We start from the raw sequence: 25826 nt of genomic DNA, 5'->3' as shown, positions 1-25826 counted from the left end.
ACAGAATCACTTAGGCTGGAAAAGCCGCCTAGGATCGAGTCCAACCATTCCTCCAGCACTGCCAAGCCTAGCACTAAACCATGCTCCCAAAGTGCAACATCCACACATCTTTTTTACACCTCCAGGGATGGTGACTCTGCTGCTTCCCTGGAAAGCCCATTCCAATGTCTGAAAACCTTTCAGACAAGAAATTTTCCCTACTACCAAAACTGAACTGCCCCCAGCACAACTTGAGGCCATTTACTCCTGTCCTAGTGCTTGTTACCTGGGAGAAGACACTGACCTCACCTCACTACAATCTCATTTTTGGGAGCTGTAGAGAGTGGTAAGGTACCCCTGAGCCACCTTTTCTCTTGGCTGAGCCTCCTCAGCTCCCTCAGCTGCTCCTGGTGCTCCAGACCCTTCACCAGCTCCAATCCCTTCTCTGGACATGCTCCAGCCCTTCAATGTCTTTCCTGAAGTGAGGGGCCAAAACCGACCCAGGACTTGAGGTGTGGCCTCACCAGTGCCCAGCAAAGGAGCACCATCACTGCCCTGGTCCTGCTGGCCACACTACTGCTGCTACAAGCCAGGTGCCACTGGCCCTTTTGGCCACAGCTGGCTCATGTTCAACCTCTTCCAACAACAACTTCCCCTACAAATACTTGAGCTGGACGTAGAACAAGCAGATGACTTTTGCCGGACCCTAAAAACTTGAGCATCACTTTGTCATTTGAATATAAATGTGAAATTGTCAAACACCCTTTGACCTACTCAAGGACCCAGCACTTGGTGCCTCAGCGGGAGCCCTTCACCCCCAGCATCGCTGACAACACAACGTTTGCAGGAGGAATAACACATCAACATCACAGTGGCAGCTCATCTGATGATGTCTGAACGTAGATTTTCCTGGGGGAAAGGCTCTGTGTGAAGACAACCACTTCAGTATGCAGACTGAGGAACAAAACATTGCAATTGAAAATTTGTGGTAAAAATAATGGATTGGATTAAAATCATCTTTACTCATTAATTATACTATTTCCTTCCTGCAATTGCAGTGTTCACATCATACAGTGCCATGCATGCATTTTGAACATTTCAAAAGAAGGATAAAGAAAACTCAAGGAAAATGTATGTATGTACACACACACACACACATATATATATATATATATATATATATATATATATGTATTTATACATGGCCTAATTACCTTCAAGTCATTCAAATACTGATTTCAACAACCTAGTTCTGGAAATCCCAGACTGGTACTACAGTTCTGTAATCAACAGTCCCAGAGTAAGTACTTTACATTTTCACAAGAAAAAAAAATTTAAAAGACTCAAAGCGATTTAAAGGGAGTGATTCAGATGATACATTACATGATTTCCGTTTATTACTACCTACTCTTTCTGATTTTTAATACCAACATAGAGGTTTCAGGACAAGATTTCCAACCAATTTGGTCTTCTTCCATTTGGCAAACATTGTGTCTAATGGAGCTTGAAATTAAACCAGCTTTTTTTGGTAATTCCCTCTTTGCAAAATCCCAGCAGTGATGAGGGACTCTCCTGCTCACGGCCTGCAGCAGAGGATGCTCAAAAGAAAAGAGCATCTCTCACACAAGCAGCTGAACTACTCTGTGAGGCTCCAGTCCGTGAACGAGGTCAGCGGGAGCTAACACCTTAAAAACGGATAAAATGTAATAATAAATTGTATTTTGATTTTTGCTCCAAGTAGCCATGAGTGTGATTTACGTCTTTGACCGCCTATGCTAGGACAAATGCAAGTGATAAACAGCCACTATAAATGACAAAGCAGTGGATGTTGTTACCACCTCACTCGGAGTCTGACAATATCCCCTTGCAAATCCCTGTCTCACTAGATTAGGCGTGCATGCAACTTAATCGAAGAGACTTCTTCAACTCTTATTGAACATTTCAGTGAGTCAAATAAATGCACTCACAGGTCTGTTTAAGTTTGTCTTTTTCTTCTTAAGGGTACTTGATCTTTTCCTGCATCTCAGAATCCATTTGGACAATCTAATCTGCTCAAAGAGATGAGTAGTTATGAAAGCCATGTTTTGAAATGTCTAAGAAACACTCAACAGCCTGGACTTTTCCTTGTCCATTTGGGAAACTAAATATGTGTTTCAGTTGGAAGTTTTTCATGCTGAGCCTTTAAGAGATTAGTTGTCATACAAACTTTTAGTTTCTACATCCAAGGTAACAGTAATACCTAACAGCAATATCTGTACCAGCTACAGCAACACAGGGTATTTCAATTTGATTTACAGTCTGGCAGTAGGAAAAGTATTTTGCTTATTTCTCCATTTGTTTACTCCGTGCCATCTGTTAATTCTTCGTGAATACTTCATTCCACTGCTTCCTACACTGCAAATGTCTCCCCCTTTCCCAGTGTACCCTGTGTATCAGTGTTGAAAAGGGGCTGAGTTTGCCAGAGCCACCCTCATGGAACACAATCAGTGTCCTGAACTGATTAGCTGCACTCTCTCAAACCACACAAATCTGCTGTAGGGCAGTGACAGACTGACATTGTTCAAGATTTATGCTCTATTTTCCAAACAATTCCTGAGAGATCATGACCTTGTTGTGGATTTTCTTTGAGGAAAAACTCAGAATTATTAACTTCACATGATATGTAAATATATGGATCAATGCTCCTCTCAGCAGGTGATTGCCAAGAGTATTCAATGACTGCTTTTTTTGGTACAAAAGACACCTTCAACTCTCTCCTTCCCTGAAAATCCCCTCGTAAATGTCTCTGATGGCAGATCGTTAAGTGCTGAGCTGTGGCATTTCCCTGAAGATATAATTATAAAGCTGTGGGAGGAAAAGAGACAACTCTTTAGACCACACTCTTCATTCTTTTATGGTTCACTGGCTAATGTGTATATTGAATTTAATTTAATCACTTCTGTTATTTCTAGCAGTTAGATAGCAGCCATTTCATCCAGACATATTATTAAATTATTTATATGGGACTTTCTACTAGCTCAACTTCATTAAGATGGAGTTAAAAGTTTATAAGCTCCAAAATAGCATGGCTGGCTGAGGTCATGGCAAGAAAGCTGCAGGACACGAACATTACATTTCCATGTTGGAATTCATAAGCCTGTCTGTGAGCCAGATGCCTAAAATCCATCGCCACTGGAGATCCAGCACGTGGAGACACAGGAATCTGCAGAGTAACATGATGGGAAGCCAGAGCCCAGCCACTCCCCAGGGCTCTATGGCTTCATCGATCAAGTCTCCCCTGGTACAGCAGATGAGACACATTGGCTGCACGTAGATGCTGATAGTTAGGTTAGTCTCGTATTGAATCCCACCCAGGCAGCCTGGAGGTGGAGCAACATTTAAGAAGTTTTGCAAAGTTTGTTAGTTTTGCTGGGTTTTTTTGTTCCTGGGAAAGAGTCACATTTTTCACAGAAGTTTTCTGAACTTGTTTTTTCTCAGTATTTGCTTGAATAGTGTTTGACTCCTTGGAGGATAGTTTGGGTATTATTTTGTTCATTTTCGCTAAGGGCATCACAGCCTGTTTTCAGAAGCCTGAAAAAAAGGCAGGGATGCTAATCCAGGGATGCTAATCCATCCTACTCCCTGGTACCACACAATTAATGCAATGCCAGATTCCCAATCTTACCTGTTCATCCTTCCCACTTTCCTTACATAATCCTCACTATTGCCTACTTTCAATCCCCCGTTCCCAGGCACCGTGCAGTACCTGCCTCAAACCCACAAAGCACCTCTCAGGTATCCCCTGCAAGGTGAACCCAGCTGGTGGGATTCAGCAGGCAGAGCCTGTCCTCAGCACTTCCAGCTGAGCTAAATTAAAGTCTCTTTCATCAGCATTTTTGAATCCAAAGATGCCTTTCAAATATGGTGTGAGGCCACTCCCAGCCTTCAGCTCCACCTTGTGGGACAGCAGCAGGATTAAGCAGCAGGATTAAGAGCCAGGCCAAAGAAGCAGGGTGTGAACAGAATGGGCTGGAAGCTGGTGCAATCAACTCTCTTCAGCACTGACATCACTATATACAACTACTTGATGTTAAGATTTCTTCCAAAATTACCTCCTTTTGCTATGCTTAACTAGAAATTGTCTACGTTCAGTTGACAGTAATTTCATAGCCCTTTCTTTATTTCCACTATAGGAGCAATCCAATAGTTACCTGTCCCACAACATTCTTCCCATCACACATGCACCAACTAGACAAACTCCATGTGCAAATATCCCGAGAAGTGTGAAATTTGTACATCAAATTTCCACCCACACATCATGGGACTTGTGCAGCAACATTATGAAGCCAACCTATTTTCCTTCCCAAACGTTGTATTGCTGAAGTCAGTCAGGTTTCAGCCAGTTATCCAAACATGGACATAAATTAAATCACTGTGTTGTGGATTTCAAAGACTGAGACATTTCCTAGACATTTAGCTGACTGGGCATGTGGGCAGTTTCCATGAGCTTGAGGTACTATAAGTACTATTTTTACAACAGCAAGCTGTAACTATCTTCTTCCAAAAATCTGGCCATCTCCTGCAGCTTCCAGGGAAAAGCTCAACAGTTCTTGTTGTTAAATTATACCAAAATATGTCATGCAATATACACAGTCATAAGAGATTATAAGAACAAGGGACATGTGAAAGAGAAAGATAGGGAAAGAATAAGGCCTTATCTACCCCAAGCTGTTATTTGACTTAGCATGATTTTAAATTAATCTAGCTAAACTAGTGGAAAGACTTTGTAAACCTCATAAATCATTTTTACCGTGGTTTAAATCCATTTTTTAAAAACAGATTAAAGTCGTGGACACAGGGAACTTGTTACCACGAGTAACAGATTTGTGCACCACAGGCAATCTGCGGTGAAGTGGAATATGTCACATGAACTGAAATAACACTGTCTGTAGAGATGCTTGTTTTAATTTATCTGAATCACCTAAGCCTGTAGGAAATGGAGACCTCCTGTAAAATACACCAAGATGTGAGAGGCAAAGCAACAAATGCCTGAGAAAAGAGCATAGATTGTGTTTCAAATTATAAACTACATGCACAGAGGTCTGGAGATAAACATTCATGTAACACAAATTTATAGCTCTGCTGAGGGCTCTCCATAACATCATAACACCAAAGAACAAAGCTGCAGTGTTTTCTTGCCAAAATGGGATTTTCTAGAACTTTGCTGATTGCTTGTTTTTACAGAACAATTGGCTTATTTGACTTGTTTCAGTCTTCCTGCATTGCAGCTTCTGAGCCTGACCTGCAGGAACAACAGCGTTTGAAAACTTGGCTAAATACTGTCAAGCACATTAAAGATCCCTGAAGTCAGCTGAAAAATGACTACTGACCTCCCAGATCTTTGGTGTATGTGCTTACCATGCTCTACTGTCTGGCATGGAAAGGTGCCACTTTATAAAACAATTTGGAAGCTTGGAAAAAAGAGGCAGGAAAACAGAGCTGATCTCCACCCCAAAGACGGCATCGCCACATTAATCACATTTACCATCAGAAATGTACAAAAGTAATCAAAGTTTCAAAGTAATCACAGTTACTTACTTAAGGATCGAAAGTCTTGTGTAATTCTGTGTCACTAAGACTATGTTAAAGTCACACTACTAATAGTCTTAAAAACTGAGCAATTCGGTTCAGAAGAAACTCAATACAAGATGCACAAGTATCTTCGACTGCTGGATGCTTGCCATTCATTTCCTCTGCTATTTACACTCTTAATTTATAAATAATATGGATTTACAAATTCTTTTAGCACAGGTGGCTGGTGTTCTTCCTGCTTTCCAATTGCACTACAAGTTGGAAGAATTAGAAACAGTTTCCATGACAGTCCAGGGCAGTGCCAACATGTGCTACTGCAAGGTTTTCTAAGCAACCTCTTCCCCCTTTTTGCCACAAAACTGCATTAAAAAAAAAAATTACTAGGAATCCCATCAGATCAGGTAGTGTCATTAAAAAAAGTTTGCAAATATTTTTTCTAGCCTGACCCCCACTCTCCAGGGTGTTCAAGTGGACTTCTTTGAAAAAAGCAGTGAATAGAATTTTTTTTAAAAGCAAGTGAAATGTTATGGTCTGGCTCCCTGCCACAAAAGCAGGGACATTGAAAATTAAAAATGACATTCCTGGCTTTTATTCACACTACCAGTTTCTTTCTTGATCTTACTCAGCAGACTTGTTTTGTCACTGACCTTTGTGGTGCTATAAGAAGAAAGAAATGGTTTGACACAATAAATCATGATGTCACTTTTGCTGTAATTGTGTAATACCTGACTGGAATGTTTTTCTTTAATCAAGGTGAAATATAGGGCTACCCTCTCTTTAGTGGGCTCAAATCAACTCTAAATCCCAGGAACAATTAATTTTCTTGTCCTAATCAAATTCCCAGTTGATCTGGGCTTGTTCATGGCCAAATCTAGTTCAGCATGATAATACTCAGAAAACTGGGTGTTGGGTACATTAGAAAACAAGCTAAAACTTTGCATTGCTCAAGCCAAGCCTGTCATGTTTACCTGCAATTCTTTCTAAGGAAGCCCCTTAGAGCAGGGTTTTAGCTCTTTAGGGGTAAATTATGAGCAACAATTTTGAAGCTTATTACTTTATTTCTGACTCACAGCTCTATGGAAACTCCCAGGAAAATTCCACCCTTATGGGGTTAAATGAAATTGGACAGGTTTGGACCAGGACTAAATTTAACATCTTTGTAAGTGTTTTATTCTATGAATATTTCATACTGAAAAAAAGCCTTGTTTGTGCATGCCAGATAAGAAAGGTTTCAAGGATCTGCCATCTAGCCAAGAAAATAAGAAAATCCATCAGAAATCCTTGCCAGGGAGAAAACAGGAAAATGCAGCTCCAGGAACAAGAGTCAGACACTTGAAAATGTTTCACATTCACAAATTTACATCCTTACCCAGCAGAAGAATGTGCTGCTGCTGCTGCTGCTGCTGCACATTACTGAAGCCTGAGATCAATAGTAAGTGGGTAATTAAAAACCTAGTTGTGTTTAAGGGACTTCTGTTGCTTGTTTGATAAGCTCAAAATTGTGTCTCTGTGTTTAAATCTCGTGTGTTTATTTAATTATGAAAAAATGAGCCATAGGAGGTAAACTCCTTTCAGTTGCCAGGGAATTCCTACAGATACTGGGATTCAGGCCTTGGAAAAAAGGGCAAGACGACAATCCTAAATAAACTCAAAATAACCAGGAGACTCTAGAGAAGAGGAGCAGGGCTAACAACTGACTTGCACCACAGGCAAAATAAGGTTTTCAAAAAGTCACTCCAAGAGGTCAGATTATAACCCAACCTGCACAGATTATTCTTGCCTTTACTTTCTCAAATTTCTTGAAGTGGGTTGTTTTATTTTCCAACCTGTGAGCAGAGCGACGATCACATGAGATCCAAACTGGCTTGTGTGGGGAAGTAATGAACAGTGAAAAGAGAGAGCTGCCAGACTGCCTTAGTCCTAGGTTAGAAATTGTATTTTAATGCCAAAGTCCTTCAGCTGTGTGCATGGGAAAGGCTGTTCAATACTGACCAGTGATTCCAGGTCTCATGAACTTGATCCTACTGCGATATTTAAATACTACTGCAGTATTCCCACATCCCCTTCCCAATAAACACAAAATAAATATATTTATACTCATTAGAAAGGGGAGGCAAAGATTTATGGCACATTTTGGAAAGCTATTTATATATTTGCAAAACCAACAACCCTCGTCATTTTTTTTAATTAATAATGTGTGTCATGGCCTTGATATTTATAGGTACAGGTTTTTCGCAATAAAATGTTAATTATATTCACCAGCCATGAGCAGAATATATAAGAAGCAATTTATAAATTAAACACAGTAGTTTTGGATTTCAGGAAATCAGAAGTAAACTGAAATTTTATTTAGATTCAAGGATTAGAACTAGGTACTGATTCACTACAGCACAGCAAAACATAATCAACAGATGGCAGAACAGTACTGGACTTGGGGGTTTTTCTGGGTTTTTTTTCTTAGCACACATTTATCTACATTAGGTTTATAAGACAGCAGTCTCAGTGCTTAATAAAGATTTCAGAACAAATCTGTGCTTCTGAAACGTGGCAATTAGAACACCCAAGAAAGAAGAAAGCGGTGAACCCATGCAACTGCTGACTGGAAAAATAAAGTTTTAACTTAGATCTTGGGGTAACGGTCTTAGAAGGCAGAGGGATTCAGAAGAGGGTAACCTGCAATATGAGATTAATTTTTAAATTAAAATCACTGACACGTGTGCAGAGGAAAAAACAGAGGACAAGCCTAATTATTGTTAGCTTGTGCTTGTCCCAGAATTGAAGCAAACCTGAGGTCATGAACCCAAAAAGCTGTTCCACAGCATCATGAACTCAGGGAAAACAAAGAGTGGCACCTGAGAAAGCACTAGCAGAGCTAGATCCCTAAAACAAATACAAAAAAAACCAAAAAACACCAGAAGCAAAACCAACAAAAAATAAATAAACCTACCTGCTTTGAACAAACTCACTGCCAGAGAAGGACCTGCAGATAAACTGACCTTCTCAGTAGGAACAAACCAGGCTAATGAAGAAAACCACTTTTTTGTCTACATCTATTGGTCAGAAGTCCATTTAGCTGCTGTTTGAGTATGTATTCTGCAACGCTATTCCAGAAAGGACATCTGTGTAGCAAATACCCCAATATCCCCATCTTTTCTATCTTCTGATGAGCCTTTTTGATGCCCAGGAGCACATTCTCCATCTGCCTGATCAAAGCCTTTTTGTGCAGAATGCAGGTGTCCAACTTCATTGTTTGCTTGTAAGGCTGCAATAATGCAACAGCCTCTGACAAACCACTTTCCTCCCAGAGAAATGAAGTATGTGCCCTCACAAAAGGAGAATATTACAGACAGGACCATAAACCGAAGAGGTAATTTGGGTTTTTAACTAAGCACAGAAGTTAGAATAGCATATTGACAGTGTCATTTTGATTTCTGGTGACCTGGTAACCAGAATGGTTTGGGGATTTTTTTTTTTTTTTTTTTTTTTTTAAGTAATAAACATAAATATAAAGGTCTGCATTGAAAAGAATTACTGTTTTAGGAATTCTTTGGTCAGGGAAGTGCATTAGCACTTCAGGAGAGAAGGTGCAAAAGGAATAAGTAGCTATTTAAATGTGAACAGCATCCCTTGATTTTTTTCCTTATTTTTTAATGTTAGCTTCCACAATAAAACCCGTATATAAGTTAATATTGGCATACTGTCCCTGCTCAGAAAGCATTCCTGCTGCATTACAGAAGGCAGCTGGGCGGCACAGTAAATGTGTCATTTGCTATTTAACATCTCTGTGACCTGGATTTAAATTCAGAGTCAGACAAAATGAGACTTCAGTTCCCTCAGAGGACTATTAAGGCACACACAGAGAGACTTGTGAGGCATCCAAAGCCAGCGGGAACGCGCTCCCAGCGCTCGCCCCTGCGGACACACACCCTCAGAGCCCCTGGGGGAAGAAGGAACTAGATAATTTTTATTAAAAGGATGCCTTCAGTTTGGAAGAAAAGCACCCAACTACCGTGAATAAATCTTCTGTTTATTTAAAAGTTTACCCACAAGGCTTCAACCTCCTCATGAGAAAAGGCATTCAATATGTCACTTTATCCTAGAGCCTCACCACTGAGCTTTGCAGGTGCAATTGTTTTCCTGTCCACAAAGAACAAAAAGGAGAGCTGTGAAAAATTCAAAAATGTTATATTCACTCCCTTGAAGCATCATTACCCACCATCTACTGCATAATACTCCCAGCCTTGCTCCTGCATCTGTGTGTAGAATGAGCTGCCTGCCTTACCTTTACAGGGCAGCACAAGTGCTGAAGATGCTTGTCTTTAAATTAAGCTCAAAACTCACCTTCTTCATTAGTTTTACATCCGCCACCTAAAAAAGATTAAAACTTCACCTTCAGCATGCGTCAATAATTTAGGCCCAGTTATTATCTTTTTGAGAAGTCGCCCAGCAAGACTTGGAGACCAACAAACAGGTGAGTTAGCATCTCTGTACACACAGGTGATGTGAACTCAGCATAACTCACCCCACATCCCTGACCCCACACCAATCCGGATCCCTGCAATGACCCTGCTCTGCCCCTGCCTCCAGCTCCAGACTCCTGTCCTCTGCAAGCAGCTACATCCAGCAGCCCTCCCAACTGAAACTTCTCTCTTTTTTTGTAGTATTATTTTTTCTTTTTCTTTTTTATCTTTTTTGGATGGACTTAAACAGATCATTTCCTTGGCTCCCTGACTACCATGATGGTATTGACACAGAGAAGGAGGTACAAAGATATCATCCTATGTACAGACTCAGATTAAATCTGATCCCCCAGACATGAACCTCAGAAACTCAGCTGAAAGAAGAGATACTTGTAACATTTCCAGGTAAATAGTTTGCCATAGTTTCTTTGAAAAATGGAAACAAATAATTTTGTTTCTGAAAGCTGAAGTTTAACTGAAGCATCTCAAAATGTCAGTCTAAATCAAATCACTCAGTATTAATGTACACCTGTCTGAACCTTAACAGGGTCTTTTCACTTTCCTTAAAAAACAAAATATTGTGAAGCCTTTCTGAATGTAAGAACAAAGATGAATTGAGTCGTAAGTAATGCTGAAAGGTTCCTGAGAAGGAGCAATCAAAAACCCCGCTATATCTTTCTGCACACTTTTTTTGGTCTTTTTACTTTTCTATGCAGAAGACAGATTCAAAGGAGAAATTTAAGCAGGATTTGGATACCTGACTGATGTGTGACAAGCCAAAATTAACTCTTCTAAATGCCCTTGGCCCCCCTGATGGCTGTGTCATGCAAAGTACCAATGGTCCTACCAGTCATTGCTCCCCCTCACTGCTGCCCTGCTCCACTGCAGGGATGCTACATTGTCCATCTTTAGCATGAACCTCCTTGCCTAAAGCATCTTATTATTATTTTTGTTATTATTAAGTGCCTTCCACAGCTCAGGCAGGTCCACAGCAATCTGAAGTCTGAGAGCACCAGACCAAGCTGTGCCCCATCTGCCCTTGTTTCCCACTTCCAGGTATGAAGCTGCCACCCTCCATCATCTGTCTCTCTCCTGCTCTCCAAAAGTATTTTCTTATTTTATCTAACCATTTCAGAAGGAGACCCTGTCTTCAACCTGTGGCCATGCCAGGCATTTTCTGCTGGACTTCACGTGGACCCAATGGAGGCTTCTGCATCTCTCCATAGTTTGAGTCATACACACACAGTTAAATCCATGTATTTTTCTCTTTACATCCTCAGTTTTATCTGTATTTTGTCACTGTCACCAAGAGTTACCTGTGCTAAAACACCTATGGGCCCCAGGTTTCATCAAGGATCTATTTTTTGCCAGAGTTTCCTTTATTTATCCTATTTCCCTGCAGAAAACTCTAATTGGGATGTTACCCGCTGCTTTATTCAATTCCAACAGGACTCTTCAGGGCTAGGGATAACTATAAATCGAATGCTTCAGAATAAATCAAAGCATAAAATTACATTGTCTCTGGCAAGAAAAAGATTTGATTATCTGCATTTCCGTACAAAGAAATTACAGAAGAACTTGTATTGGAGTTTAAAGGCCTGACTTGTTCTCAATTGAAATGTAGCGAGCAAACAGGTTTGTCCCTCCAATCTTATCCTCACAGGAATCAGTTTGAGCTGATTTGTCCCCTCCCTGGTGACAGGGAGGGAATGCAGAGTGCTTGGCATTGCAGATGGAGCTATTCCTGTCCATGCAAACTGGTGGGGATTTTATGTGTAGCAGGAATTGAATTGCGCATCTCTCCCAAATGATGGGAAAATCACTCCCCATGAAGGGGAGGCTGTGGAAGGAATCAAAGGACAGCACAAGCACACTACAAATAAAGGTCAGCCTCTTGCTGTACTTTCTCCAGTGAAAGACTAAACATGGGGACATGCTGGAAACAGGTAATTGCATTATCTGATGCACATCTGTGGTCTATACAATCTTGTATCTCAAAAATATCATCAAAGGTAAAAATGGGCTATATAAGGATTAGCTATAAAAGTCAGTAGTTAATGATTCACCATAATACACGATTTAGCTGTAAGCTAGGAAAAAACCCATAAAAATAGCTCAAGAAACTAATTTCTTATGCTGTTTCAGGCATACAGACGATTTAAACTCAGGCATTTCCATATTCTTCAGATCCCTGAGCAACAGCATTTGATGAGAAACCGATCTGTTTAGACATTCTCTTTTAGGGTAAATAACGACACTTTATGGCATCCCAGAAAAGATTGTGTAGTTCCATAATTGGTAATTTTGTACAGCTTGCATGAGGTCTCTGTCATTTCACAAATTTCCCAAAGCAACTGCTGTGCCTGGGGTGCTATAACTGATTACACGGAATTGCTGGGAGAGAGAAACGAGCACACAATCAATTACATTGATAGAAAATTGGTGGGGCCAAAGAGTGATTTATTGCAACCACAGCTGAACTCCTAATGGCAGAACAGGTGCCATGCTCACATTGTGGGCTCACTGTTAGGTTACAGAGCACGTGAGGAGCGATTCTGAGAGACTGTGCCAGAAAATCAGCCTGGGGTGATTTCCAGCAGGACAGCCCAGCTTTCCAATGAGAGAAAAGCCAGAGCTCAGCATTTAAATAACTGCATTTCACTCCGTGAAGCTGAACCCCGAGTTGTGTCCTTGGCTCTCTACAGGTGATACCAACCAGCTTTGCTACTGTTGTCTTCCCTCTCCTGTTCCCTTTGCCCAGGATTACAGCCCTCAGTCATCAGAAAAACTTCTGGAAACACAAGATCTACTTTCAAATTCTTTAACATTTCTCTTTGTGAGCGAAGTTGAGTTTTGGCCATCAAGTGCCGCTTGTGTCAGATTTATCTTTAAGTGAGCAGAGTGCTTGTGATTTCATGGGCTCAGATGATGAGCCTCAAATGAACTCAAATAGTTTTTAATGTGCTGCAGTGAGAGAGGTTTTATCCTGCCCTTGCTTCACCACAGCAGCTCAGATCCTTTAGGGAGTCATTCTGCTCCCCACCTACAGCAAAGGGAAGACTGGACAGCTGATACAACACCAAATGCTCAGTCCGCCTCATGTATTTTGGTCCTACTTCTACATCCAGTATTTTCCTGGGGTTTGTCCTGGTTTCTGAAATTTCACCACCTACTACCATTAGTGGTACAAGAACAAAAGATTTTCTGTACAAATAATAACATTCAAATTCATATCTGACCCCTCAGGCAGAAACATTACTAAGTGTGCCAGAGCACGGCCCCAGACTCCTTCCCTTGCCATTGCTGGGAGCCTCATGTGTTAATTGAAGCAGCCATAAGACAAGTAATGAGCAGAACTAATGAGGAAAAATCTTAATGAAGAAAATTCTTCACTTTTTTTTTTTAATATAGGAAGTGGATATATAACTTTATTTTTATATATATCTATATGTGTATCCTTTATGCTTGTGTCTCCGAGACTGATGTCATCTGCAGATGTGCCACTTCTTGAACTCGGACCCCAGTGTTTTTGTAAACATCACAAAAAACAATCTGAAAGTGCTTGTAATATCAAATTCCTACACTGACACCTTTTATGTCACGTCAGAGCCTCCCATCAAGACATTAAGCACAGTTATGAAAAACAACAGTCTTCCAGGAACTACACTACAATGACTCTTTTCCGACACCAGCCATCAGAAAATCTCTTCAAGATGTTTGATGTGGCAAAATATGTAAATGACATACAGTTGCTAGGAGATAAAAAGCTACATGAACTTGTGAAAACATTGCAATCTGCTGCCTTTGAATCTGCCAGGTCAGCTGTATTTTTCATGATGATAACTTATTTATATTGTCTCCTTGCTTAAAATGAGTTTCTATGCACGTTACCTCTTTACTTAATACCAGCTGACCTACTGTACCTATAAATCGGTATTTATTACAAGGCTGGTTAACTTCCTCATGGAGTTTACAGCCCTTTAATTACACTTTGCCAGACTAATTAATAAATACACTGTACACTAGCCTTGAAACAACCAAAGGGTTTATATTCACCACTTCTGTATCTATTTATTTATTTAAGCATTTCATTAAATGTTAGATATGTCTCTTTCTAATGAAAAACACTGGAAGAGGAGAATGGAAGTGTGGCTCATTGTCCAATTAACAAATCTAGTAACTTTCTCTGTCACTCAATGAATGATAATGCCTGGCTCATAAATCAGGAAGAGAACTACTTAGGCATAGACCTCGTAATCAATGCTACAAGTATTGGCTGCTCTCCACATAAGCCAGACCTAAATGTGCAGCATGATTTTATTCCAGTAACACATTAACAGAATGTACAAGCATTCTGACTTTTGAAAATGGGCTAACGGTGTCGTGGCAAAAAGTATTGGTCCATTTTTTAAAACAAATGTGTCCCAGTGATGAATGTGTTCAGCAGTTTTAGTGATGAAGCAGCAACATGAACTAACTCTGGCCTCACAGTGGAGGCTCCTTCATCCCCATGTTTCAGATAGGACCTCCACCAACCAAGGTGTGCTGGCTGGGATTCAATTTTCATATGGACCTTGATTGTTCTGTGTTTCCATGTATATTCCTGGGCTTCCCATATTTCCATATCAGCACAGGACAACACTGCATTTCTGGGCAGCATCACTTGCTCTGTTTGACCATACAAATGCCAAAACACTGTAGGTTGTTGGGGCAGTGGCCAGAGGCTTTGTAATATCATCGTGCCAGAAAGCTCGGAATGAAACCAGCAGCTTTCCCACTTCCATCCCCACTAATGACTTCCAGGCATTGTCCTGGTTCAAGGACTTGCCCACCGCTGTGGAAAGATGGCAACATTTCACTCCTTGTACTTGTTATAAACCTCTCCTGATGTAAAGCTGCTGTCTTTTGAATGCTCAGAGGGTATTAAACTGGACAAGTGCCAAAAGCATCTCACAACAAACATAACAAACCCCACTAAAAGACTTCACAAATGCATCAATAGAAAGCAAAGGGCAAGATCCATGGCTTGTGCCACTTTTTGGTTGACAACATCTTTTTGCTGATGCAGACACTGTAGGAAAGCCAAGGAACTGGAGACCCCAGCAAGATGACATGTGACACTGATGTGTCAAACATAAAAGCCTGGTGAATCCAGCAATTTTTTTTTTTTTCCCCCCTAAAGCTCACTTATTTGCTAAGCAGCTTTGCCTGACCTTTCACAGCTAGAGCTGTGGAGCAACAGTAACAGAATCAGGAAAGACCCCCCTGGGGTATTTGAAAGGGTGAGAAGGTTCCAGAGTAGCTGAAGAATAAATCCTAATTCTCATCCAAAAGAGAGAGAATGGGATAATCATGAAAATATTAGCAGAATAAGCATGTTGAGTAACAGCCAGAGGATCTTTTACCAAAGTCATCCTAAGCAGGATTGAGGAAACACTTATAATATGTGGATTAGTACAGTTTCAGGATGAAATGGTGCTTATGTACCAAATCTTTCTGATCACACAAAATGGAGAAATAGAGCGATTGTGTGTGATGTTTTCTTGCAGGAGTTTCTTCACTTAAAGAAATGATCAAGATGTGCAATAATGGAAAATCTCTGAAACAAGAGAAAACAGGTTTGACTTTGCTCCACTGTGCTGTCTACACATGTACTGAAGCAGATAATTTAGATTGTTTTAGAAATATAATGGAGATATATCTTTTTTTCTTATTTTCTTCTCTTCCTGGAAGAAGTAATGCCTTTCCTAAGGGAAATAGTTGATGCACCGCCATGGTGATCTTGGCACTACCAGATCAGAACAATCAATGCACGTTATTGTGAGAATTAATGGGAAATAAGAGGACAGAGGAAAGAGATGGATCTGAAACATATCTGAAAAAAATACTGACAAAGAAAATAGATATTGTTAAGAAAAAAAATTAGATTATTTTTGAGATGATGTGAAATGGAATCAGAGAAAATTCTCAGCAGAAAAAGCCTCTAGCACTGATGAAAGACTGAGCCTTCCTTCTGCAGCAGAGGTGGTGTCATGCAGACAGCAAAACTTACCCACGGCTCAGCGAAGTAGGAGAACTACGATTCATCACCAGTGGCCAAACACATATGAGATGAAATAGAACCTTTCTGAAGTGCTTTAACAGCTCCAATGCTGTTTGAGCACTGAGGAATGCTCTTACACATGTCTGACCTTTCCAACCTCAGGCCCTATTCCAAGCTCTGGTTCAGAGGGCACTGTCATGGACTGCAATGGAACAGCTCAACCAGTGCATTATTTCAGAGAACTAAAGAGTTCTTGGGAATGAGATGAGCCTCCATTTGCCTTCTCCAACTGTCTTTGTCACTCTCCCTTCTCTTAACCCTGCTAAGGTATCATCTTGGCTGCCTTTTAAAGCATCTCTGCTCTCCAGTTGTCAGATTTGATGGACATGGCTACAGGGAGAAGGTGTGGCATTACCTCTTTTCTTCAGACTGTTCATTTATTAATAGAGGTTTGTAAATATTATACCCAAGGGTAGGTGGTTTATTCGGGCACTGGTGTTAATCACCTGCAGTTTTCAGTCTTGTGACTGGATGCCTGTGAGGGGAATATGCTGGAGCTGAATGTTTGGAATTAGTCTGCTTGTTTTAATGGGACAGCCAAGATACAACAGAGCTAGGCAGAATGGTAAAACCAGAACAAACAAAACCTGTCCAATCCATTTTAATGCTTCCCATTGAGAATACCATGAGCAATCAAAACCAGTGGTCCTGCACAGGTAATCTCTGTGTCAAAGGCTTTCAGCAAGTTGTAGTCAGAAGCATCTTCTCCAGTGCACCAGGAATCCAATTCACAAATGTTATAGCGTGCAAGACCCATAACTGATCATACTGAGGGCACGGATGCAAATTAAACCCATAAACAAGAAAGGACTCCTTAGACTTTCTGACCTTGTCTACCTCAGTGATGGCTAAACTGGCTGTGAAATTCATGACCTCGGCTGATTTCACAAAATCATCCTTGCCTCAGTCTGCAAAAGTCTTCAAAATATAAAGATACCATTTTTGTTTACCCCCATTTTTTCCACGTAATAATTTAACTTCTGAGATCGAAATTGTCAGTATGTTTAGAACTACAAAGTCCTGCAAAATTTTATATAATTACTGCATTTTTCTAATCAGGTCATTCACACCAATGAAGGTTTTTTCCTTACCGCACGTTCCTTCCGGAGCAGGTCTGTTTTTCTTTTCCCTATTTTTAAACAAAAGGCAGATTTAATACTTTACCTAAACAGACTAATTAGTTGGTTAGATGTTTGTAGGCTGACTGCTGAAGGAATAAGTAGATTGCATTTCATTAATCAAAATCAGCTTTAAAACCCTCTTACTCATAAAACATTTACATTTTACAAATCAGCTGACACATTCCCAGACTATCCATTAGAGATTTGTTTGCGCTTATCTAGGATTCTACTCCTTCCCCAAGTTGCTGTGTATCTAATGAGAACAATGTGTTCCAGTGACCTCCACAATGTAAAAAATGCTGCCCTTGTTTAGACACAAATTGTTTTCCTCTACTTTACTTGGTGAACATGAAAGTGGTAAGCACACTATTATGCCATGCATAATTTAATGTTATATTTATTATTCTCCTGTTCTGCTTATATGGACTTGGGGTTGAAAACTTCAGTATTTATGTACTGAACTCACAGATAACGCTAGGAAAAAAAAAACAAACCATAAGACAGGCATATGAAGTAAGAGGAGGTTTTCTTTGAATAGTGGTTATGAACTAGTATCTACGGAACTTTGCAAACATGGGGAAAAAGCTGTCAAGGGACTTGAAGAGAAGTTTTTCGTTAATTGAACTGTAACACCAAATATTTCCAAAAAGAGAAAGTTGAAAAGGCTTGACTTAAAATGGCAGAATAGTTCAAATGCAGTCAACAAAGTGTCAACTGGATTTCCTCTATGCTTACTAACAGCAGTGCAGTGCTCTGCCTCAGACTACCCAGGAGCCACTTCCCAAATTGTTTGATCTCTCTAAATCTCTGAAATAAGAATAACAAGAAATATTATCTCCTGCTCTAAAATGCCGCAAAGGTCTCTTGTCAGGTGTTTGTGCAAAGACTTCCACGATGGCTCTAAGCTAAACTGAAGTCTCTGGGCACTGTTGAAATTTAAATAAAATTATTACTAGCGACTATTACCAGTGATCACCATCTCACAAAACTTAACCATCAGCTGCCATACGAATGGTCGGTCTGAACACGGCAATTGTAATTCGCCCTATTCCAGAAGTGATTTCCATCTATAATTTATATGGCTATAAAATTTAAATGGCTCAGCCTCTCCTCCTCGGAGTTTGTGATTCACCCAATCGAACAGACACAGTGTGCCCGACTGAAGGGATGCTGTTTCACCCACATAATGGACTCCTTTCCTTCTTTCCTTCCTTCCAGGGCACAGTTCTATAAGGATTTGAGCCCGCTCCTGAGGAGCTCTGCTGTTGTTTTCAAAGGGTGAAGGAGGAAGCAGCGTGGGCTTCATCCACAACAGCAGAGGCCAGAATAAGCAGTTGAATGTTATATCCTACTGCTACCTGATATATGCACAGTTTCTCCCTCAAAGCCAAGCAAACCCTGAATTCATTACAGTATCATGAGCTTTAAATAAATTAACACCCAGCTTGTGTCAGGACTCTGTGCATGCTGAGCAATTTGCATTCTGTGCTTCCACGGATGTTTTTTCTCCTTTGCAACTCTGCTGTTGGCAGAAATCAAATCAGGACACGAAAGATTGCACCTAATTCTAATTCTTTACATCTTTTCCTTGAACTGTACTTAAAACTAATATGAAAACTGTAAATTGAAGTTTTAATAAAAGTTTATATTAGGGAAGAAATTAAATTAAGCAAGTGTGACAGAACACCCATCAGACTGGACTGAATTGGCCATCCTAATGGCCTGGGTTAATGATGAGTCCCCCTCCCCAGGCAGGCTGGGTCATGCTCTGAGAATCACAAGGAGTTTCTGACTCTCCAGCAGCATGGAAACCACAGAAATTCAGCTCAGGGATGGATGCTGGAGCATCAATGGCACTGCAGACGCTGGGACTGTTTCTGCAGCACACCTTGGGGCAGCCTCGGTGTGAGAAGTACATCTCCCCTTTTTCAACCATCAGTATTTCCTCACAAAGCAGCCCTGGAATACTCCAGATGTGATTTAGAACTGAACACATCTTGCAGCAGAATTTTTGTATTTATTACACTCAGATTTTTCCCCACTTCAAATGTTTTTTTACTTGCTGCCCTAACTTGGTGCAGTCCTGCAGAGAGGAAGGAAAAACATGCATGAAGGGTTTTCACCTGCAGGTACCTTTATGTATCCCACACGTTGCACACAAGCACAAGCATCTTGATCTTCTGTTTCTTACACAAAGAACTTGATAGCTGCTATGAACTTTCGGAACAAAAAAAAAAGTTACTAAAGAAAATTATTTCCTAACTATGAAGAAATAAAAATAACAAGGGAATAAAATAATGTTTAATCTTTCTGTTAATTTAGGACCTAGTCTGCATTTTCATAATAAAATCTCAAAATATATAAGATCACTCTTAATTTTAAAACCAAATACAACTCTCTTTGCAGACAACCAAATGACCAAAGTACAAAATCATGCACGGCAGTTCCGGTGCTCCCCTGACGACTCATTAGGGACACCATGCACAGGACTTTACTGATGAAAGAACCACCAAGAGATGGACCTCCAGAGAAAAAGAGATGCCCCCAGTTATCACTAATTTTAGGGATAAAAACTGTACAAACCTTCTTTGCACATTAAAATAACACAAGTACTTAGTGTGAAGAGCTGTTTCAAGGCCAGCCCTAAGTTTCTCATTGCATCACAATCCCTGTGTGCTCCTCTTGCCCTTCCAGCTTCCACCTGTCAGTGGTAAATTTGGAAAGGAAGGTGTTTTTTTATGTCCTGTTCCCCTCCTTCAGTAGTTACAGAACCACAGAATATCCTGAGTTGTAAGGGTCCCACAAGGATCATGGAGTCCAAATCCTGAATAGCTGCTGAACAACCGCCAATTTTAGGTAAAATGCTTCTACAATTAACAGAGTTCTCCCATGGCACTGCACTGAAATGCCTTCTCGATGTTTAAGTCTTGAGGTTTTGGAGAAACATTTTCTGATTTATCTTAGTTTGAATTTAATTGAATTCAGTTATTTATAAACTCAGTTACCTTCTACCCTACTCTCACTACTGTACCATGGTCTGTTGATTAAAGATCCATCTATTGCATAGCAAGGTCATCTCACCCATGAAAGCTGCTTATGTATGGGATGCAAGCTCAGGGCATATTGATCCATAGGATGAAAAGAGATCATAGGGCAAAATGCCCTGACTATTTTTAGTTGGGTTAATTTTTTTCCCCGCTATCAGATAAAAGGAGATGTCTGCTTTAATGCATTGTGCTGGCTCCCTTGCTTTTCAAAGAAAAAGCCATCTACGCCTCTATGTGCTGCAGTTCCTCTGGCACTTTTATTCTACTTCAGTTTGCATTAGTGTAACCAAGAGAGGATCTGAGTGCTGGCCATCAGGTCTGAGTGATGGCCCACGCTCAGGAGCTCAGTCCAGCTCTGTGGTGAAACAACAGCAAGCATTTCTAGCCCCTAACACATTCAGTCCTGGACAGTCAGGGATGGCTTGGCTCATGATGTTTAAATTGTATCTAAAATCTATCTGCAGAAGCTATTCAACCATAGGGTGAAGCCATCTAATAGAAAAAAACATATTTAGAAAAAAAAAGCTTCAGTTGTCCCATTTACCTTCTGTTTGCAAATAAAAAAAAACACTTCAATTTATTTGCTGAAGCATTTCCATAAAATATTAAAGGAACCACTGCCATCAATTTTTCTCCTGTTGCATAAAAAAATTTGCAACTTTATACAACTCCAGTTAGAAAGCTTTTATTGCATTTATTTCCATAAGATAAAATCAGAATCTGCTCTCTTTTACAAATCTGATTGCTTTTGCCTTCTGGTCTGCTTTATCTCTTTAATGTTTATTCTTCCAGTCAGCACTTTGCAGTGCTGATTGCTACAGCTTTTTTCCCCCATTAGACAAAACTTTTTCCCAAGTTGCAAGCTCTGAGCTGGGCTTGGCTCTAGTACCAGCTCTCACATGCATCTACAAGGCTGTGCTGCCTCCTGCTCACAAGGAATCTACTTCTGAAATCTCATCATAAGTGGCACTCATCCAACAGCATCACCACTTTTCTCTCTGATGTTTGGACATCCCTTAGTTTTGGTGGGCACCAGAGAGACCAATTCCAGCCATGTTCAGAGCAGGAGTGGAGGGCTCTGAAGGTCCCATGTGCCAGGACAAAAGATGCTGGGTTTGGGACGGGGATTTAAGATAAGGATTGTCATACATAGTGACTGAATGCTTTGGATGAGGAATACCATCCATGCCATCGTCTCCTGTTTTTCTCACTCTGGTTACCTGCCTGCTTGGGGTTCAGCCTTTGCTCCCTCCAGGCCTGTCCTGCTTCTTATGAAGCTGCCAGCTGACATGGGCCAAAAAATAGCCTGGAAAAACTATCCTTGGGAGCAGCTCTGCCACGAATCAGTCAGACACAGAGAAACTTCCAGGTGGAGGAACACAGAGAGATTGTCATGTCAGCCCTGGGGCTGACTTGGTTCCAGGCTTTCAGGCAGGTAATGCTGAAGAAGTTTGTTGCAGATATTGTTTTATGCTGCGCAAAAAACCCAGCAGAGGTTTAGATTTCCTATGAGCACCTTGGTTTAGAGAAGCAGTAAATACTATTTGAACCTGCACAAAGAAAGAAGTAAAAGAGAAATTACTTATCAACAATGCTGAATACCTCACTATTTCAGTCTGGGGATGGGTGATACGGAGCTGAAGATGACACTGCCTTCCTACTAGAGGATGCTTACAAATGCTCTGTACCTTGGAAAAAGGAAAACCCCACAACTTTCCCAAAACCTGAGCCCATCTGGAGGCCTCAGCACATGAAAACACACTGCAATTGTGTTCAGCACAATTTCACACATTGAATATATGTACATTTTCTAGTCTGAAAGATGTGAAGCAGAATTCCTCTTCCTATTTGTCCTGAACTTTTATCTATTGCAGCTATCTAGGGAAAGTCTTTCCAGGATGTAAGGTCTTGTCTGTTATTAGCCCCAATGATATTATAAAAGTTCTCAAGATGTTAAGAATTAAACCATCTGTGCTTTTTAGGTTCACGGCAACCCTGCTCTCTCTGCTTGGGGTGGGGAGGATTTGGGGACTGCTGTCTGATCTTTGTAAAGCTTGTAGGAAAAAGGATGGAGATGGATGAAGTGGCTGGTGCCCACTCAGCAGGACACAGAGGGGACTGGTGGTACTCGATGGAAATCAGAGGTCCCCAAGTTGTGTAAGTGCTCTAGGAAGGAGCTATGACAAAAGTAAGGAATAGGGAACCTTCTGTCATGCTGCAAGTCTCTGAAACGACAAGGCAAGAGGCACTACAGAGGAGCTCGCTTTGTTTTGTGAGTAAAAAAATACCTGACATTAAGCAGCTGAGCATCCACAAAGGGAAAGTCAAGGAGCACTTCAAATGCTCTGCTAAGTTATGTACAGCAGAGCCTTCTACACTCATTACAGGACACCTTCTCCCATGCATCTGCTTCACTTATTAGTATAATGAAGCTCTAATTTATGAAAAACCCCCACAGAACAATCCAAGTACATGGCTCCCCTTGCACTTGCAGTGTTAAAATCACATAGCCCATGTATATTCAGTATCAAAGCTCTCTCTGTTCTCTGTGAATATATCTCAGAAATCATCCCTTGCATCACACAGCCAGTGATCCTGATGCAGAAGAAACACCATCTCTGAAGGATGTTTTCATTTGTTTCCATTTTCCCCTCTGTGTGTTAGAGCTGCTGCTTCCAGATGGAACGCACCGAGTCATGTTTGACTTCGTGTGAGCACTACTTTGAAGCTCCCATTCATGCAGCAGCCTTAGAAATGGAAAAAAATCACTTTGACAAGATTATGCATAAGCAAATTGAAACAAATACAGGAATGTGGTGAATTGTACCCTGACAGCTCACGACTCCTTGCCAGAATCAAATTTACGTATATCCTGCTGTTCAGAAAAGCTCCATTGCCATTATTCTCTGTACTTCTGCCTTCCAGCTCAATTTTGAGCCAGAAAGGATGAGAGGATTGCATAAGTCTCACTGCACAGTGTTTTCAGAGTGCAGCTGGATTAGGCTGCAGCACATTTAGGAGGCAGCTGAATTCGATGCCAGGGGCAGAGAGGAGTCCAGGACTTGTGCAGGAATTTGGAGTGAGCCGTGGAAATGCTCCGAGCTACTCTTTGCTGGTCCTTCTTAGTGGGGAAGGTCCTCCTGTCATGGTGAATCTGGGTGAGGCTGCTCCCTGAGCAAAGCGCTGTCACCACTGGATGTGTTTATATGCATGTGATTTAGAAAAACACTCAGGGATCAGCTTTTGAGCAATTTAGCTGAATTCCCCCAGCAAAAATCTGCAAAAATAGAAGCCTCTGATCTTTCTGATAATTGCAAAATGAAAAATAGATATGTTTTCTGCTGCAGATTGTGCCAGAACTTGCAATCTGTTCATAAGCAGCATAAAGTCATAGGATGGAAAGTTCTTCTGTTATTGTCTCTGCATTGCCCTCTTTCTGTCACAACATTTCCGAACCACTATGAATTTACTAAACTCTAAATTCTTGCTCCTCTATTACCAGCCATAAAGAGCTCAGCTTCATTATACAACTGTAATTTCATTTAATTTTTTGAGACTTCAACATGATTTTCTTCATGCAGAATAAGAAAAGTTATTGAAAATGACAACATTTTAGTTAGGGTGAATGAGCTTATCTCAATCATTCTGCTAGGATTATAATTTTTCTTGCCTTATGTGAAAACCTACCTAGTTTCTGTCTAAACGCAAAAAGAAAGGAACATTTCCTCTTGGTTTCAAGTACGGATTTTAGGTAAAACAACAAAACATGCTCAGATCTTTTCAAAGTTAATTTGTGTATGAGCTTATGTATGGAATAGTATAAGCAGAAGTAACTTTACATACATTTTCTAGCAACTTCTAAAAAAACTTGTGTTTTTGGAGAAAAAACAGATCTGCATGGTTTTTTAAAAAAGAATTATTGTAATCAGCTTCTGTTATTTATGAGGACACTTAAATGTCACGTAAGCCCGGGGCCAACCCAGCTTGTTTTAGGGCGATGGTCTGCGTATACAGGGCACGGTGACCAGGACAAGAGTGTCTCGATCCATCTTTGGCCAGTTCTGCAGGAGCCACAGTTCAGTCTGCCTTGGTCTGCAGGATGCTTTTAAGGTCTTCTATGAATGTTCCATGCCACACGTAGAGACAGCTCCTCTGTCACAGCACAGGGTGTGGACTGGCCACAAAAATGACTGTGGTCTGTGTTTTGATTGAAACCTTGCCTAGAATCTTGAGCCTGAGGCTATGTCAGGCTTTGTTCATAAAAATAAAGATGAGCTGATTAACACGGACACCTCTCAGTGCCAGTGGAGAGATGTCTGTGGGAGAGAGCCTGCCACGACCAGTGCTGCACGAGCACCCTGCGAGCCTCTACATCTTCCCAAAATCCTGGTGCAGTGTTATTAAACACTCTCCTTCCACAGAGCTATCCAGCAGCAGAGGATATCTGCAAAAGGGAGATTGGCCTCAGCCAAGTAAGTCTCCTCTCAAACTGGAAAACTTTCCCTCAGCTTTGCTGGGGACACCAAAGTCAACCCTCAACTGCTCGTGGTGGTGACCACCTCACCTCCCACTGCTGGAACCGAAAACACAGCGAGTCATTCTGGTAACTATCCCACCCAGTTCCAGGGCGCTGACACCTAAGGGAGAAGCAAGGTTTAATCTAATGTAGTGTAATGATGAATCCCTCTTCTATTATCCCTTGCTAACAACCAGTACAAGAAAACGGAATTTGGTTTCTTAAAGACACACTGTTCCCAGTACTTTGTCCCAAGTCTTTTTATTAGAAGCTACGATTGCTCATTCATTATCATCCCCACAGCACAGGGCTACAAATAAATACCAGCTTTTTGGAACATGCACATGTGCAGTGTCCTAATGATTCGCAGTGAATAAAGAGAAATGCTGAAAACATGTTTCATAAACAGGATATTCCCCAAAGTCTTAGTAGTTGTTACTTTAGTTTTAACTAGTCCATTAGCAGCTCTTAAAAACTCCTGCAGCTTCATATGCAAAACCTGTGTAAACGCGTCTCTGCAGACAAAATGCTAAAACATTTTGAGCTGGGAAAAAGTCAGGAAGACAAAAAGAGTCACATTCTAAAGTGCTAGCCTGTCCCTTTCTGCATGTTCACTTTGCTTATAGGAGGACATGAGTTTCAGGGTAAAAGGAAAAAGAAAGAAAGGCTAAAAGTAGGCCGAAATGTACAAAACAAGATAAACCACTTCAGCCTAATGAAGCCAGTTGAAAACTTGGAAACTGTCTAACAAAAAGAAGTCAAATGAAGCCAAACTGTTGCTCTCGGACTCCCTGTGCTTGGCATGCCTTTCCCTGCCTCATCTCCCAATGCTTTTTAATCTATCAGACTAGATAAGCACTGCTTCCCTGTCTTTAATATATCTTTATTTTTTTCTCCTGAAAAAGACAGACAATATATTGAAAGTAAGTAAAGTCTAGAATTTTAACTCCATTCGTCTGCTCTGTTTTTTTGAACAAATGTATTTTGTGTGAGTATCATCTATGACTACGCTGGCAAATTGAGACAAAT

At 40.7% G+C, this 25826-nt stretch overlaps 1 protein-coding gene and 1 long non-coding RNA gene across 2 annotated transcripts in view; both read right to left on the bottom strand.

Moving 5' to 3' along the window:
* Positions 1-25826, bottom strand: part of LRP1B (LDL receptor related protein 1B) — a 639031-nt gene that overhangs the window by 532535 nt on the left and 80670 nt on the right. The gene's annotated exons all lie outside the window — the stretch shown is intronic.
* On the bottom strand, positions 289-24312 carry LOC121670486. Its single transcript, XR_006018154.1, has 3 exons — positions 24301-24312; positions 14674-14678; positions 289-613 (listed from the first exon to the last, which is right to left on the bottom strand). It is a non-coding gene; the product is annotated as an uncharacterized LOC121670486 (long non-coding RNA).

The sequence above is a fragment of the Corvus kubaryi genome, unplaced genomic scaffold, assembly GCF_017639235.1.
Source record: "Corvus kubaryi isolate FWS band 111438036 unplaced genomic scaffold, C.kubaryi_AGA036_p1.0 37396, whole genome shotgun sequence".
Classification (NCBI taxonomy): Eukaryota; Metazoa; Chordata; class Aves; order Passeriformes; family Corvidae; genus Corvus; species Corvus kubaryi.
The sequence above is the reverse complement of the archived record's forward strand: the minus strand, read 5'-3'. Positions and strand labels throughout refer to the sequence as shown.